The sequence below is a fragment of the Acanthopagrus latus genome, chromosome 4, assembly GCF_904848185.1.
Source record: "Acanthopagrus latus isolate v.2019 chromosome 4, fAcaLat1.1, whole genome shotgun sequence".
Classification (NCBI taxonomy): domain Eukaryota; kingdom Metazoa; phylum Chordata; class Actinopteri; order Spariformes; family Sparidae; genus Acanthopagrus; species Acanthopagrus latus.
In genome coordinates this window covers 7,622,431-7,639,615 of record NC_051042.1, presented here as the reverse complement: position 1 = coordinate 7,639,615, position 17,185 = coordinate 7,622,431, and the positions used below count along the sequence as shown (strand labels likewise).

Genomic DNA, 17,185 nt, shown 5'->3' with positions numbered 1-17,185 from the left:
ATTGCCAAGTATATAAAATTAGGTCTCAAAATCATGGAAAAACAAGCACTTCTCTCTGCTGTGAAACGCTGGGGGCGTGTCAGATAGAGGTGCTGGAGCCACAACCACGCGGAGGAGGGGAGTCTCCATGTGCTGTACAAGGACGTAACCTACAGTAAGAATGTCAGCTAGCAGCATCATTGGATGGACCCAGCCCGACCTGTTTGAGCCATCAGAGTTAGAAACTGACTCTGAGTCAGACACTGATAGTGCTCAGCCTCGTTCCTCACAGTCCATGTTTTACATTACACCCAAATGTAAAACCCCAGTCTACATACGATTCCTTGTCATAGCTATATTGGTGCACATAAAATATTACCTCTGGATTGTCATTGTGCTGTCAGATGGACTCGCTCAGGGAATTAGGCCAAATCATGTCATGATTAAATGCAATAACATTTGCTAACATTACATGGGCATGACAGGATGCACGGTGTAAAATCACTGTCAGGATTTGCACCTTCAGCAAAATGCATTTAATTGCCCAAATGTACAATATTTATAACATACATACTTACACTTGGAGCTTAGATCTGGCCCAAAAAAATAAAGCCCAGCCCAGCCCATGCACTTTGTGTCTGAGCCAGCCGCCCGACACATTAACTGTAATTATGAGCCCGAGCCCGATTTAAACCCGACATTTTTTTTTTAAATACGTGGGCTGTTATAACGGCGTTCTCAAGCTCCACGTTGCACTTACACTACACAATCACTGATGCCGGTAACGTGTTACTCTAATCTGACCACTTTTGTCAGTGAGGAGTAATCTAACGCGGTAATATTTCCAAACCACTAATCAGATCAAAGTTACATGTTCAAATCACTGTGAGTTACTATTATTTTTGTCATTTTCCTTAGTAAAAATATATTTTTTTGCTTTTTTTCTTGCGTCTCGGGGAGTGACGTCACGTGCTCGTTTTCTGCACGAGGACACCAATTTACGGGTAAAACCATGCAGCGGCACAAACGACAAGGAGGAAGGAAAGAGATATGCCTTTTGTAGCTGGAAGTATGGTCATTATTTTGAGTTATTACAAAAAAATAATTAAAAAAATAAAAAAAATACACACACACACACACACACACAAACGCAAATGCTTGATCAAGTGCCGGCCGACCTGGCCAGAAGATATTGATGGGAAATGTCAGGTCAGCGCAGAGAATCTAACCTCTGGCCGGTGGCGGGAATGAGAGCACCTGTTGTCCGCGGGATGGTCGCAGGCGGGCACATAATGCCGCCGGTGGAGATGAGTGGCACCTCCGGCAAACAGCGGCATCTGCCGCGACTGCTAGTGGCACCTAGCTGCAGCATCTGGGGGTGCCACCAGAGATGCCACAGCTGGGTGCCCCTGCCACAAACTGAGCTTGCTGTCTCTCTACAGATGGCGCAACCTTTTGGGAGGCTCGTTTTTGTTCCCCGCGCCTCCTCCTACATAGGTGGATGGCATTACATTTCCTTACAAAAACATCATAAAAGTTATTAATGATATCAAATTCTCTGGAGCACCCTGTTCACTGACAGTGGTACTCAGGAGGAGGAAGAGGAGGAGGAGGAGGAGCACGCCAAACCTACCTTCAACAAGCATGGAATCCTCAGCTCTGCAAAGAGATAGAGAAAATGTCAGTGGCCTCAGTATGACGAAGATATTGGTATGTAGAAAACGTTAATATTGCTAATTTGGTGACGGAAAAGTACTTCATTACCAGACATTTCCAGTAATGTTAGCTAGCAAGCCAGTACAAGCTAGCCAGGTTAACTACGTGGTTAGATTGCTGTAATGGTTATTTTGCCGGTAAAGGCTAACGTTAGCTATAAAAGTTAATTGTCATTTCTTCTCTTTTATAACGGATAATGTTGTCACTGTACCCCAGCTTTGTAATGCCTGACAGGCATTGGTTATTGTGAATACATTATTTAGGTTAAGTTTACATCATTATTCTCCTTCTCCTTAAGTTAACATACTGAGGGATCTTATCTACTAACTACGTTTACAGGTACAGTTACAGTTCAGGAATATTTATTTTTAAAATGTACTCTTGAAGGTGCTCATACAATTACAAATGCAGTAATCAATTAGGTTACCACATTAATATTATAAACCACATTAATTTTAACAGAACACCTGTAATCATAAATATAAAATGAACAGGTTTAACATTAAGTTACATTTGGATTTTAATTGGAAACTAAGTTTACGCATATTTTGGTACACATATATTTAAGATAGAGATAGGTAAGAAACCTGTTGAGGTAAAATGTAATTATATCTCAGATGAAATAACTTGAGCCATATTGTAATTAGTTACATAAATATCAAAAGTACCATGTAAAAAAAAAAAAGTGGCTTAATTTCATATTTCAGTGCCTCTGACCATATCACCCCAACTCCCCACTCATAAACAATAATAAGTGATATTGATAGTGACACTAAAAAAATGTTGCTTGAAAGGGATATTCCGGTGTAAGTTTAATCCATGTGACACCAAGTACGCCCCTCCCCTCGAGAGATAAAGTTTGCGGACCGCTAGCTTACGTAGTTTAGCATCCTCAGAAACAACCGCACAACAACAATACATTGCAGCAAATGGGTCCCAGTATAAATCGCCATCAAAAAGCCACAAATAATGCTCAGAACAGCACCAAACTTCAGCAACATCAGAAACAGGGTCCCAACACATATTTCAAGGCATCAAACATTTGATATCGTTGCCGGCTTTGTCGGAAAAGATAAACTCACTCCTCCAGCTGCAGGCTTGTTGAGGGGAAGCCCTGTGAGTCGATTATCAAGTGCAGTAGAGTTCCGCAGCTCAGTGAATATCATTACTGCAGGACTCTACTCCACATGTGCTGTAGTTATGGTTCTCATACCTCCTAATCCAAAATTTAGCCATTGACCTGGCTGCTACTTCTTTCCCATTCATGGCATAAAAAGAATACTGACATCATCCATAGTGAAGGTAAATAATGTGTCATTTTCATTTGTCATTCAAAATTAACAGTGCTCTCTGTTGGCCCATACAGGAATCTCTACAAGAGAAAAGGCAAGAGAAAACAGTACATGACATCTCGAATTTATATTTCTGAAGGTGTGGTTTTATGCTGTGTGGTTTTATGCTGCTTTGACTATTTGCCATTTTGCTGTTGGTTAAGCAGAGGGAGATTGTCAAAAGTTTAAAATGTAGTGTTGTGTAATTTTGGCTCGCGTGACCATTCAGGAGAGATGAAGAAGACTCAGAGACAACAATGACTTACGTTGAGATAGTTAGAGATAGAGATAGAACATGACCATGCAGGAGTAAAATCACCTCACGTCTGACTGCACAGACTGTTGCCATGATAATCCTAATGAGTGTTCCCAAATGCCCAAATTATATCTTACAACTTACAGAAGCAGTGCTTCCATACATGCTCATCTCAACAACGCAGAGTCTGTCTCCTCCAGCCAGAGGACTAAGATGTAAAATAGGTCAGAGACACTTCAGTTGTCTTCAAGGTCAAAAATTACCCAAAAATGTGTTTAACAGCAGATAAAATGCCACCATTAGAAAATTCATTTTTCCAAGGAAGATGTACACCACTTTGTTGTGTGTTAGTGGCTGAGTGTATGTGTGTGTGGGTGTGTGTGTGTGTGTGTGTGTGTGTGTGTGTGTGTGTGTGTGTGTGTGTGTGTGTAATAAATATACACAAAAAGGACACACCTAATGCAGCACAGCTTGATGCAGTACACAGGGACAATGTATTTGCATTGTCCATGGACGGCATCTGACTTGAGAGATGTTATGGAGGGAATTCTGAATCCCATCTGTTTGGAGCCGAGATATTGGAATTGATCCAACAACATTGTTCTACTACAGCAGAAATCAAGAGACTTATGGTCACAAAGATTCAGTTGAAATGGGCTGCTGTACAGGGAGACTGGCCTGAAGAAGATATGCCATACAACTGGGCATATCTGGATATCTGGACTGGACTGGACTGAACACAGAGAGGCAGTAACAGACTTGATCGAAAGAATTCTACAAAAAGAAATCTTGAGAATTCACAGTGGTTTAACACCACCAGTTGATCCAACTGAATGACATCCCCATGAACAGCCCCATGGCACATGCTCGACATGCAGAGAAAGTGGTGGCAAGAAATGAGAGAGAAGAGGGGGCCGTGGAAGGAGGGGCTGCTGACTAGAGGGAGAAACAACTGGGCGTGAAGAAGGGTGAGCAGAAACACACAGATGCACACACACAAAAGGATGAGATACATACACATGTATATGATGATGATAATAGCCTATGATTAGAATGTTGATTGGAGGAAAAGAGATTTTAGTTTTTTTTAGTGGATTTTGGAGCAACACATTCAGTGTTGACAGCAAGTGATTTGGATACTCCTAAATTGAGTGGCAGAACAGTGAGTGAGTGAGTAAGAGAAAAAATCCAATTGTGGATTCGGGCTGTATGAAGACTTTAATTCACCTAAGGATGGTTCGACTGAGGGCTTTAGTGGCTCTTGTCTGGTGCACCCCATGATTTTCGGCACGTATTGGCCTGGGTTTAATAGGTTAGGATATGTGTGATGTGCGATGTGATGTGTGGTAATGCGAGGTTGTCTGACAATGCAGACGGGGAGGAGGACGCGGCAGGACTCAGGGATGTTTTGTCTTAGCAGGTGCTGGGAGCTGAAAGCCCGATACTTTACATCAGCTGGAAGCTGTCTGAGAGGGAGACACGCTGCAGCACTATTTAGAAGGAGTGCTTGGCTCTCCGATGGGCAGTTGGTGCTCTGTGGTATTACCTGCTGGTGCAACTGGTTGTCCTCTTTTCAGACCACACTCCCCTCCAGTGGCTTCACCACATAAAGGTTACCAATGGCCATATCATCTGGTGGTATTTGGCTTTGCAACCCTTTAAGGGCAAGAGAGGCTTCTCTCGTTCTGACTGAAATGAATAAAAGAACAACTGAAAGCATGTTTGCAATACTGTCTAGGTAAAGTTCAGACATTCTGAGTAAAAAAACATTTTGGAGCGAAATGTGACTTAATCTATTATAAAGGGCAAAAATAGGCTTAACTTGCCCAGAAAAGCTCAAAATTTCAAGAAAAGAGTTCTGACTGACATGAATGATAGAACTGAAACCATGTTTGCAAAACCATATTTAGGTAACGTTTATACATCCTGAAGGAAACTCTCTCAAACACCACACTCTGCCCTGTCACATCACACCACCTTTTAATAGCTACATAGGTAATTTTTAATGCAGCTTTCTTTCAATTTCAGAAACCTTTCCCAGTCAGTAAGTTGTGGACAGTGGAAAGAGACCACTGGTATGGAAATAGAAGTAATGGTATACACTATTTGTAATTTATATTTAAAGTATAAAAAGTATTCAAAGTACTATAAAGTCATCCACTGACCTTTTTCTTACATCCTAGGGGTTTCCAAGACAGCTGTACGGAAATGACTGTGACATCTTCATGATGGATTTTAATTTAGGTTTATTTTGGCAATGTTTACTGAACATATTCTTCATCTGTGTTATCAGTATCTAGAACTCTCAGGTGGATTAGTTCCTTGGTGGCTTGCATGTGATTATTAAACACTGATTGATTGTTTTCTTTTGCAGTCAGTTTAGGAAGAGCAGCAACTACAGCCTGTTGCACAGCCTCAGCAAGCCAGTGTGTCCCTGCAAAAGAGGCTAAGACAACAATGGAAACGGTAGGCACATTTTCCTGTTCTATACTGGGATTAACATGATGACAAGCTACTTGTGTGGCAAGTGACATCTTGCTACATTCTATGATCTGTGCTTAAGTATACTATATATGTTATATGTAGATCTGAAATGAAGGGATGCAATGAGTTATCTTTATGTGAATCATTGAGGTGATGATACTGTTTGTATAGCCCTTATGCTATATGAAGACAACCTTTTTTCTCTCTGTCGTTTCCATAGGACAAACTTGAGATCAAGATTGTGCATGACTGCGAAAGGGCAGCAGAATGGGTGGAAACAAACCAGCATTTGTTCTCAGATAATTTGGAGTTGCCCTATGGGGGCGGAGGAACTGGCAGAGGCTGCACAGCAATATGCCAGACTTTGGGTTGAGGAGGAGAGTGTGGACATGGATGACCAGAAAAGGGAAGGCATGTTGGAGCCATTCAAACTTCTGTTCAAAACTGAAGACATGTGGACATTTTGTGAGGAGATGAGTGATAAACAAGGTAGTAGCCTATTCGGCACTACTGTTGTTAATGTGCTGAATAAAGGGCAACTGATTGTTTGATCATTGTGTTATTTTATAATAATAATGACATTATTATTATTATTATTATTATTATCCATCCATCCATCATCTGTACACATTATATGTACGCCGCTTAATCCTCTGCAGGGTCGCGGGGGGGCTGGAGCCTATCCCAGCTGACTTAGGGCGAAGGCAGGGGACACCCTGGACAGGTCGCCAGTCTATCGCAGGGCTATATTAGATAATGTCATGGGTTGTCATGTCATGTCATTGTCCGAACCACTTATCCCTTTCCATGGGGTTGCGGGGTGTTGCTGCTGGAGCCAATCCCAGCCTTGTCTCAGGGCGAGGGCACTCCCTGGATGGGTCGCCACCTCATCGCAGGGCCCTCACTAGTGAGCAATGTGGGGTTCAGTGTCTCGCTCAAGGACACTTCGACATGCAGCTCAGCCCTGCCCGGAGCTGGGATTTGAACCAGTGACCTTCCGATCACTAGTCGACCTGCTCTACCCGCTGAGCTACAGCCTCCCATTATTATTATTATTATTATTATTATTATTATTATTATTATTATTATTATTATTATTATTATTATTATTATTATTATTATCCCAAGGACTATTTTTTTTTAAGTTTGGTTATTTCATCAAGCACCAAATAATTTACATTGATTATACCATGAAGAAAACAGGTACATTAATGCATTTCAAGATAATGAATAATTTTAACTATTCTTGCCCTTCACATATGCTGACAATGTTACATATTTAAGCACAGTAAAAACATTTGATTGGCTTCAGGTGTATTATGTATGAGTTAGGTGAAACCAAAAGCAGAGGCTTATTAGGTTATATGTTGATATGGTTTTAAGTAATTGATGTGTTGCTACACTGATATAGATAGCCTACCGATGTTACCTACTACATATACAGAATTGGCAAGATCAACATATATACCACATTTAAGAAATTAATGGTCTTAACGTTACAATGTTGATTAATTAAGTATAACTCAGCGACAAAACCACAACAAAACCGCGACAATAGCGCTCCCACTGGAAGTGTCTACTTGATTTTATTTTGAAGTTTGTTGTGTCTAAATGATTTTATTTTGAACTTTCTTGCATGTACTTCCTGGCCTGAGACTGGAGCCGGCCTGAGACTAGAGGTCTGCAGCCAGACTCTCTTAGCTTCTGTTGACCTCTGGACAATTTTGAACCATTTTCAAATGTTTAAGTCAGACATTGATCTTTTTGGCATGAAAATTACATAGATGGTACCAGACTACGTTCTTTCCAGCAGATTAACACACAAGCAACCTCCCCCTCATCAACCCTCACACATACATGCACACGCACAAACTTCAAAGTTGCACCTGTGTAAACACAGGATGACCAGGCATAACAGACTCCACATGAGGAGGTGAGATTCTGCAGTGGAGGCTCTTGATTTCATTTGGAGGCCTGTTGAGGAAGGCTGAGAAGAGCAGAAACCTACAAGAGTAGAAAAGGACATTTTAGGGATAAAGGACAATACTGAGATATGATACAGATTATGCTTCCACTGATGAGGAGGATGAATCGACTGATGAAGAAGATGAAACTGCTGAAATGGAAAGTGGTTTTGAATCGAAGGAGGGAAAATTGCTCTGTTCTTTCCTCCCTCCCAGTGACAGATGATGCATGTTAGGAGCATAGGTGGAGGGGAGCCAAAAAAGTCCATCAAGGTACTGATTTGTGCAGATCACATCATGTCCACTTTTGAGTTGTTTCTGCTGGAGCCAGTTGAAAGATGTGCTTGACAAATGGTTCAGAGAGGGTAAGGATTCAGGGCTGTTGACTAGTGTTCACTTATTTTGGGGTAATGGGTTTTGTGCAGTGTCTGTAGATTCAAAAGCAGTGAATGACGCTGTACATGCCAGAGTTCCAGGACTTCACACAATTCTGTCGCAGTTACCTAATGAAAGCAAGTACGTTTCCCTCCCTGCAGGAGGAAACTGGTGCAGTATGTTCAAAAAGTGAACAGGCATGCTGGGCTGACAGTGGCACAGCCACAATATTATCAGCACAAGGCCATAAGGCCAGCATCTCAAAATTAGCGTGGGTAAGACAAGAAGTAATCTTCTTAGGCCACATATTTTCTCACAAAGCGAAAAAGACATCAGATGATAGAATCAAAGCCATCTTGAAAATTCCTAAACCAATTGCAAAAAAACAGATGATGGCTTGTTTGGCATGACAGGCCACTTTAGGCAGTGGAAACCAGATTATACTCAACTAGCACAGCCTCTGCAGAGCATGACACATGAAATTGGACTTTGACTGACACATATTTGATGTAGACAGAAGAAGGACTTGAAAGTTTTGTCAAATTTAAACAAGCACTGACTATAGCCCCGACTTTGGGCTTGCCCCACATACGGCAACTTTTCTCACAGAATGTGTATGAAAAGGATGGGTTTATGTCATCCTGAATTAATCACAACACCTTTAACAAATGCTGATTTGATTCTTTATGTTGACTGCTCTGGCAGGAAAGGTCTTCTTACACATGAATCACAAGTTGGGTATGCTATTGTTACAGAGCATGACAATAGGACAACAGGTTGCCAGGACATATGTCAATGCAAGCAGCAGTATTGCTTTTGCTTACCAGAGCCTGCATTTTGGGAGCAATTAAAAAGATTACTGTTTACACTGATAACAGGTATGGGTTAGGCAATTTGGACTCAATCATACCTCCACAGGCAATAGCTGTTTGTAAGTGTGAAGCTCACACAAAAGCACATGACTGCAGGAAATGCAATGCAATGCAAGAGCTGATCTGGCTGCTTAAGCAGCAGCACAAGCTCCAATTTAATCAACATTACAAATTCTAACATTACTTCTTCCATAACAACTTCAGTTTCTTTTTCAGAACTGGTTGAGGCTCAGAAGAATGCTCCGATGCAGGAGTGCAACACTGCTGTCTAATAATGTTTGGTGCGGTCCTAATAGCAAGCTGACACATGGAAAGGCTTATGTGTCAAAAGAGGGGATGGTGATTACAATCAACTGTTACGTTTACAAGGCTTCTCAAATTACTCACAAATGTTTTATTTAAAGTGCCTCGTGCCTAGTGACCTCTGCCTCAGATATAATGTCAGCAGAAGTCAGGCAGTATAGCAGTCCAGCCATCCTTCCCCAGATGCTCCATTTGACAATTTAATGATGGATTTCATCGACCTGTCACCGTGTGAAGGAAAGAAATATTGTTTGGTGATAGCTGTTATGTTTTCTAAGTGGACTGAAGTTTTTCCTATACCAGCACGTGCCACTGAGATTTTGCCAAGATATGGAATCCCCAGGAAGTTGTCTTGTGATAATGGTGCACATGTATGATGCCATAAAAAAGATGTCTGACTATTTAGGGAACGTATTTGAACATACTGTGCCTATCATTCATGGAGTAGGGGAGATGTAGAATGAGAAAACTAAGTTGAATAAAGGGTGTGAAGAAACAGAGCTAAATAGGGTTAAAGCGCTATGCATGGTGTTAATGAGCATGACTGAATGAGGGTTTAAGGTTTGACCTTGTTTGAGATCATCATGGGATGTCCCATGAATACAGGGATGTCCTCCCCAGGGGACAAGAATTTGATGATTCAATTATTGCATTAATCTCTCCAACACTTTAAGTTCAATACCCTTGATTCTTACCATTGGAGAATCTCTTTTGGGGAAAGATCGGGACTTGGTCTTTCCCCTTGGTAGTGGATGACTTTCTTAGCAGATCCTATTGATAACATAACCTTTACACCGTCTGGGTTCACTAATGAAACTATTAAAGGTTTACAAGTTCTTTCAGATAATGTTTCACATCGTGAATAATCTTTCACATTATCTAACTCTGTTGAAACATGAAATGCCACTTTATTTTTTGACAGCGAAGACTGGTGGATTGTGTTTAACCTTAAATTTTACAGGAGAAACTTGCATAATATTAATTGTATTTTTTTTTATATTATTGTAAGTACTGAAGAGATGACAGAAAACAGGACAAGAGAGAGGGGGGTGACATGCGGCAAAGGGCACCAACTGGGCTGCGGCAGCAAGGACAAAGCCTCTGTTAATGGAGCTAAACGGCAGTTTAGTTTTAACAAATGCTGCATTTCAAACTTGGTCCATGGGTATGGATAAAAATCTCATTCCAGTGTTGATGGTGTTTGGTATACTCTTATGTATATTACGTACTTGTACTGTGACATGTATGAAAGCTTTGATGTATAAATCTGGTGTTGTGGAAGGGAAGGTTGATCAATGTTCAACTCTGCATCATTGACAGGTTCCCAACTAATAAGCAATTGTTTCATTTGGCTTAATGATTGCTTAAAAGTGATTAGTTTTGTGATTTACAAATAAATCAAAGTGGGGATATGAAAGATTGATAGATTCGATGCAACAAAAGAGTTCTGACTGAAACAAATGATAGAACAACTAAAACCATATTGGCAATACTATATCTATGTTAAGTTTATACATCCTGAATGGAAACTCCTTTGAAGAAACATGTTTTGTTGAAATATAGCTTAGTGTATTTTAATGAGTTAAAGCAGGCTTCTATCACTATAAAACCTTCAAAATGGAAAGAAAAGAGTTCTGACTGAAATGAATGATAGAACAACTGAAATCATGCTTGCAATACTATAATTAGGTAACATTTATGTATCCTGAATGCAAACTCCTCAGAAAAAGTATTAGGGCCCAAACAGGCTTCAATCGCTCTGAAACCTCAAAATGGCAAGAATAGAGTTCTGACTGAAACAAATAACAGGAAAACGAGGGTCACTACTATAATTACTACTACTATAATTAACTTTACTATAATTGGGTAAAGTTATGACATTTTGAATACAATCTAGCTTGAAAAAGCACTTTTGAGTCAAATATAACTTAGTCTATTATATATGGCACAAACAGGCTTCTGGCGCTCTCAAAACGGCAAGACAAGAGTTCTGACTAAAACAAATTATAGAACAACTGAAACCATATTGGCATAATTATATTTAGTTGAAGTTTGTGCATCCTGAATGGAAACTCCTTTGAAGAAACATGTTTCGTTGAAATATAGCTTAGTGTATTTTAATGAGTTGGAGACCGGCTGTACCAGCGATCGTCCTGGGGAACGTGGGAGAATAAGACTCAGAGGGAATATCGTGCAGTGTGTTGTGTTTCACGAAGGCATGGCTTCACTCACGCATCCTGGACCACAGCGTGGCGGTGCCCGGATTCAGCACTGTTCGGGCGGACAGGGACGTGACAAGCTGCAGAAATAAGAAAGGAGGAGGGATTGCACTGTATGTGAGTGAGAGGCGGTGTAATATATGTTCACCTGAAGGAACGTCCCTGTACCCCGGATATTGAGCTGCTGACTGTGGGGATGCGACCCTATTATTTGCCCTGGGAATTCACGTCCGCCATTATTATCAGTGTGTAAGTTCCTCCTCCTTTTTTTCTCTTTTCTTTCTTTCTTTTTCTTTTTTAAAAAAAAATTATTGTCATTATTATTATTATTATTATTGAACAATTTGAAAGTACAAAACCACAAGGTATACCGTAACAATCTGCATAGAATGCAATTTAAATAATACAAATACATGAGTAAAATAAAATGTAGTATTCCTACATCCTAAATAGTTCATACAGAGGTTTCAAGGGGAAAAAAAAAAACAACAACTTTTCATAATGACTCAATAAGGCATTGCTCTTTTGGTTATTTTACAAATTCCGGGACTTAAGCAAAGATTTCAGTTCCAGGAGAAAGGGGGCAATTTTGGGGAATGATTTTGTGAATTTTTGTTTGTGAAACAAATATTTGGCACACAGGATAACAATGATCAAGAGCCTGATCTTCTGGGTTGACATAGTAGCAAATACCATCTTTAAGGGTAAGAGAGTAGACAAGCATCAAATAAATGAGATTCAACACTCCAAAACTTTTTAGATATATCACAATAAAAAAACGGATGTGAAGTTGTTTCTGTGATATAATTACAAAAATCAGTTAATCAGGACCGCCTCCTCATGGAACAACGAGGGAAAGGAGTGAAAGAAGAAAAAGGGAGAGAGATATGGGATGGGGGCGAAGGGAGCAGAACATGAGAGCGAGGCAGAGGGGAGGATCTTGTGGTTATTTATAGAAATGCGGAAGTGCGGCGCTGTTGAGTTGTAGTCCTGCTTCTGAAACTTCGCTAATTCAGCTTCAATACAAGCTGTAATTCAATCAAAAATGCTTTCTCAGCTTAAATTTTGCTCAAAATGTATGAATTTGACCTAAACATGATGTGGAAACATGGTTTCACTTGTTTCATCACTCATTTCAGTCAGACGTCTTTACTTGCCAAATCAAGCGTTTCAGGGCGCTGGGAGCTTGTTTTAGGCAGTTAGAGCAGATTAATCTGTATTCAAGCCAAAAATGCTTTCTCAGCTTAGATTTTGCTCAAAATGTATGAATTTGACCTAAACATGATGTGGAAACATGGTTTCACTTGTTTCATCACTCATTTCAGTCAGACGTCTTTACTTGCCAAATCAAGCGTTTCAGGTCGCTGGGAGCTTGTTTTAGGGAGTCAGAGCAGATTCATCTGTATTCAAGCCAAAAATGCTTTCTCAGCTTAGATTTTGCTCAAAATGTATGAATTTGACCTAAACATGATGTGGAAACATGGTTTCACTTGTTTCATCACTCATTTCAGTCAGACGTCTTTACTTGCCAAATCAAGCGTTTCAGGGAGCTGGGAGCTTGTTTTAGGGAGTTAGAGCAGATTCATCTGTATTCAAGCCAAAAATGCTTTCTCAGCTTAGATTTTGCTCAAAATGTATGAATTTGACCTAAACATGATGTGGAAACATGGTTTTACTTGTTTCATCATTGTTGTCATTAAGACGTGTTTTCTTGCCAAATCACGCGATTTAGAGCGCTGGGAGCTTTTTTTAAAGGAGTTAGAGCAGATTCATCTGTATTCAAGCCAAAAATGCTTTCTCAGCTTAGATTTTGCTCAAAATGTATGAATTTGACCTAAACATGATGTGGAAACATGGTTTCACTTGTTTCATCACTCATTTCAGTCAGACGTCTTTACTTGCCAAATCAAGCGTTTCAGGGCGCTGGGAGCTTGTTTTAGGCAGTTAGAGCAGATTCATCTGTATTCAAGCCAAAAATGCTTTCTCAGCTTAGATTTTGCTCAAAATGTATGAATTTGACCTAAACATGATGTGGAAACATGGTTTCACTTGTTTCATCACTCATTTCAGTCAGACGTCTTTACTTGCCAAATCAAGCGTTTCAGGTCGCTGGGAGCTTGTTTTAGGGAGTCAGAGCAGATTCATCTGTATTCAAGCCAAAAATGCTTTCTCAGCTTAGATTTTGCTCAAAATGTATGAATTTGACCTAAACATGATGTGGAAACATGGTTTCACTTGTTTCATCACTCATTTCAGTCAGACGTCTTTACTTGCCAAATCAAGCGTTTCAGGGAGCTGGGAGCTTGTTTTAGGGAGTTAGAGCAGATTCATCTGTATTCAAGCCAAAAATGCTTTCTCAGCTTAGATTTTGCTCAAAATGTATGAATTTGACCTAAACATGATGTGGAAACATGGTTTTACTTGTTTCATCATTGTTGTCATTAAGACGTGTTTTCTTGCCAAATCACGCGATTTAGAGCGCTGGGAGCTTTTTTTAAGGGAGTTAGAGAGGATTCATCTGTATTCAAGCCAAAAATGCTTTCTCAGCTTAGATTTTGCACAAAATGTATGAATTTGACCTAAACATGATGTGGAAACATGGTTTCACTTGTTTCATCACTCATTTCAGTCAGACGTCTTTACTTGCCAAATCAAGCGTTTCAGGGCGCTGGGAGCTTGTTTTAGGCAGTTAGAGCAGATTCATCTGTAGTCAAGCCAAAAATGCTTTCTCAGCTTAGATTTTGCTCAAAATGTATGAATTTGACCTAAACATGATGTGGAAACATGGTTTACTTGTTTCATCATTGTTTTCATTAAGACGTGTTTTCTTGCCAAATCACGCGATTTAGAGCGCTGGGAGCTTGTTTTAGGGAGTTAGAGCAGATTCATCTGTATTCAAGCCAAAAATGCTTTCTCAGCTTAGATTTTGCTCAAAATGTATGAATTTGACCTAAACATGATGTGGAAACATGGTTTCACTTGTTTCATCACTCATTTCAGTCAGACGTCTTTACTTGCCAAATCAAGCGTTTCAGGGCGCTGGGAGCTTGTTTTAGGGAGTTAGAGCAGATTCATCTGTATTCAAGCCAAAAATGCTTTCTCAGCTTAGATTTTGCTCAAAATGTATGAATTTGACCTAAACATGATGTGGAAACATGGTTTCACTTGTTTCATCACTCTTTTCAGTCAGACGTCTTTTCTTGCCAAATCAAGCGATTTAGAGCGCTGGGAGCTTGTTTTAGGGAGTTAGAGCAGATTCATCTGTATTCAAGCCAAAAATGCTTTCTCAGCTTAGATTTTGCTCAAAATGTATGAATTTGACCTAAACATGATGTGGAAACATGGTTTCACTTGTTTCATCACTCATTTCAGTCAGACGTCTTTACTTGCCAAATCAAGCGTTTCAGGGCGCTGGGAGCTTGTTTTAGGGAGTTAGAGCAGATTCATCTGTAGTCAAGCCAAAAATGCTTTCTCAGCTTAGATTTTGCTCAAAATGTATGAATTTGACCTAAACATGATGTGGAAACATGGTTTTACTTGTTTCATCATTGTTTTCATTAAGACGTGTTTTCTTGCCAAATCACGCGATTTAGAGCGCTGGGAGCTTGTTTTAGGGAGTTAGAGCAGATTCATCTGTATTCAAGCCAAAAATGCTTTCTCAGCTTAGATTTTGCTCAAAATGTATGAATTTGACCTAAACATGATGTGGAAACATGGTTTCACTTGTTTCATCACTCATTTCAGTCAGACGTCTTTACTTGCCAAATCAAGCGTTTCAGGGCGCTGGGAGCTTGTTTTAGGGAGTTAGAGCAGATTCATCTGTATTCAAGCCAAAAATGCTTTCTCAGCTTAGATTTTGCTCAAAATGTATGAATTTGACCTAAACATGTTTTGAAAACATGGTTTCACTTGTTTCATCACTCATTTCAGTCAGACGTCTTTAATTGCCAAATCAAGCGTTTCAGGGCGCTGGGAGCTTGTTTTAGGGAGTTAGAGCAGATTCATCTGTATTCAAGCCAAAAATGCTTTCTCAGCTTAGATTTTGCTCAAAATGTATGAATTTGACCTAAACATGATGTGGAAACATGGTTTCACTTGTTTCATCACTCATTTCAGTCAGACGTCTTTACTTGCCAAATCAAGCGTTTCAGGGCGCTGGGAGCTTGTTTTAGGGAGTTAGAGCAGATTCATCTGTATTCAAGCCAAAAATGCTTTCTCAGCTTAGATTTTGCTCAAAATGTATGAATTTGACCTAAACATGATGTGGAAACATGGTTTTACTTGTTTCATCATTGTTTTCATTAAGACGTGTTTTCTTGCCAAATCACGCGATTTAGAGCGCTGGGAGCTTGTTTTAGGGAGTTAGAGCAGATTCATCTGTATTCAAGCCAAAAATGCTTTCTCAGCTTAGATTTTGCTCAAAATGTATGAATTTGACCTAAACATGTTTTGAAAACATGGTTTCACTTGTTTCATCACTCATTTCAGTCAGACGTCTTTACTTGCCAAATCAAGCGTTTCAGGGCGCTGGGAGCTTGTTTTAGGGAGTTAGAGCAGATTCATCTGTATTCAAGCCAAAAATGCTTTCTCAGCTTAGATTTTGCTCAAAATGTATGAATTTGACCTAAACATGTTTTGAAAACATGGTTTCACTTGTTTCATCACTCATTTCAGTCAGACGTCTTTACTTGCCAAATCAAGCGTTTCAGGGCGCTGGGAGCTTGTTTTAGGGAGTTAGAGCAGATTCATCTGTATTCAAGCCAAAAATGCTTTCTCAGCTTAGATTTTGCTCAAAATGTATGAATTTGACCTAAACATGATGTGGAAACATGGTTTCACTTGTTTCATCACTCATTTCAGTCAGACGTCTTTACTTGCCAAATCAAGCGTTTCAGGGCGCTGGGAGCTTGTTTTAGGGAGTTAGAGCAGATTCATCTGTATTCAAGCCAAAAATGCTTTCTCAGCTTAGATTTTGCTCAAAATGTATGAATTTGACCTAAACATGATGTGGAAACATGGTTTCACTTGTTTCATCACTCATTTTACTCAGACGTCTTTACTTGCCAAATCACGCGATTTAGAGCGCTGGGAGCTTGTTTTAGGGAGTTAGAGTAGATTCATCTGTATTCAAGCCAAAAATGCTTTCTCAGCTTAGATTTTGCTCAAAATGTATGAATTTGACCTAAAAATGATGTGGAAACATGGTTTCACTTGTTTCATCACTCATTTCAGTCAGACGTCTTTACTTGCCAAATCAAGCGTTTCAGGGCGCTGGGAGCTTGTTTTAGGGAGTTAGAGCAGATTCATCTGTATTCAAGCCAAAAATGCTTTCTGAGCTTAGATTTTGCTCAAAATGTATGAATTTGACCTAAACATGATGTGGAAACATGGTTTTACTTGTTTCATCATTGTTTTCATTAAGACGTGTTTTCTTGCCAAATCACGCGATTTAGAGCGCTGGGAGCTTGTTTTAGGGAGTTAGAGTAGATTCATCTGTATTCAAGCCAAAAATGCTTTCTCAGCTTAGATTTTGCTCAAAATGTATGAATTTGACCTAAACATGATGTGGAAACATCGTTTCACTTGTTTCATCACTCATTTCAGTCAGACGTCTTTACTTGCCAAATCAAGCGTTTCAGGGCGCTGGGAGCTTGTTTTAGGGAGTTAGAGCAGATTCATCTGTATT

The 17,185-nt window shown here is 39.8% G+C and overlaps 1 long non-coding RNA gene across 4 annotated transcripts; it reads left to right on the top strand.

Annotated features, from left to right (window-relative positions):
- The first annotated feature begins 1,134 nt into the window (after positions 1-1,134).
- LOC119018772 lies at positions 1,135-6,314 on the top strand. 4 transcript variants are annotated; one of them, XR_005074857.1, is made up of 3 exons: positions 1,135-1,689; positions 3,895-5,748; positions 5,987-6,314. It is a non-coding gene; the product is annotated as an uncharacterized LOC119018772 (long non-coding RNA). The 4 variants fall into 4 exon arrangements; XR_005074856.1 differs by having other exon boundaries at positions 3,062-5,748; XR_005074858.1 differs by lacking the exon at positions 1,135-1,689 and having other exon boundaries at positions 2,750-4,250; positions 4,703-5,748.
- The last annotated feature ends 10,871 nt before the right edge of the window (positions 6,315-17,185 follow it).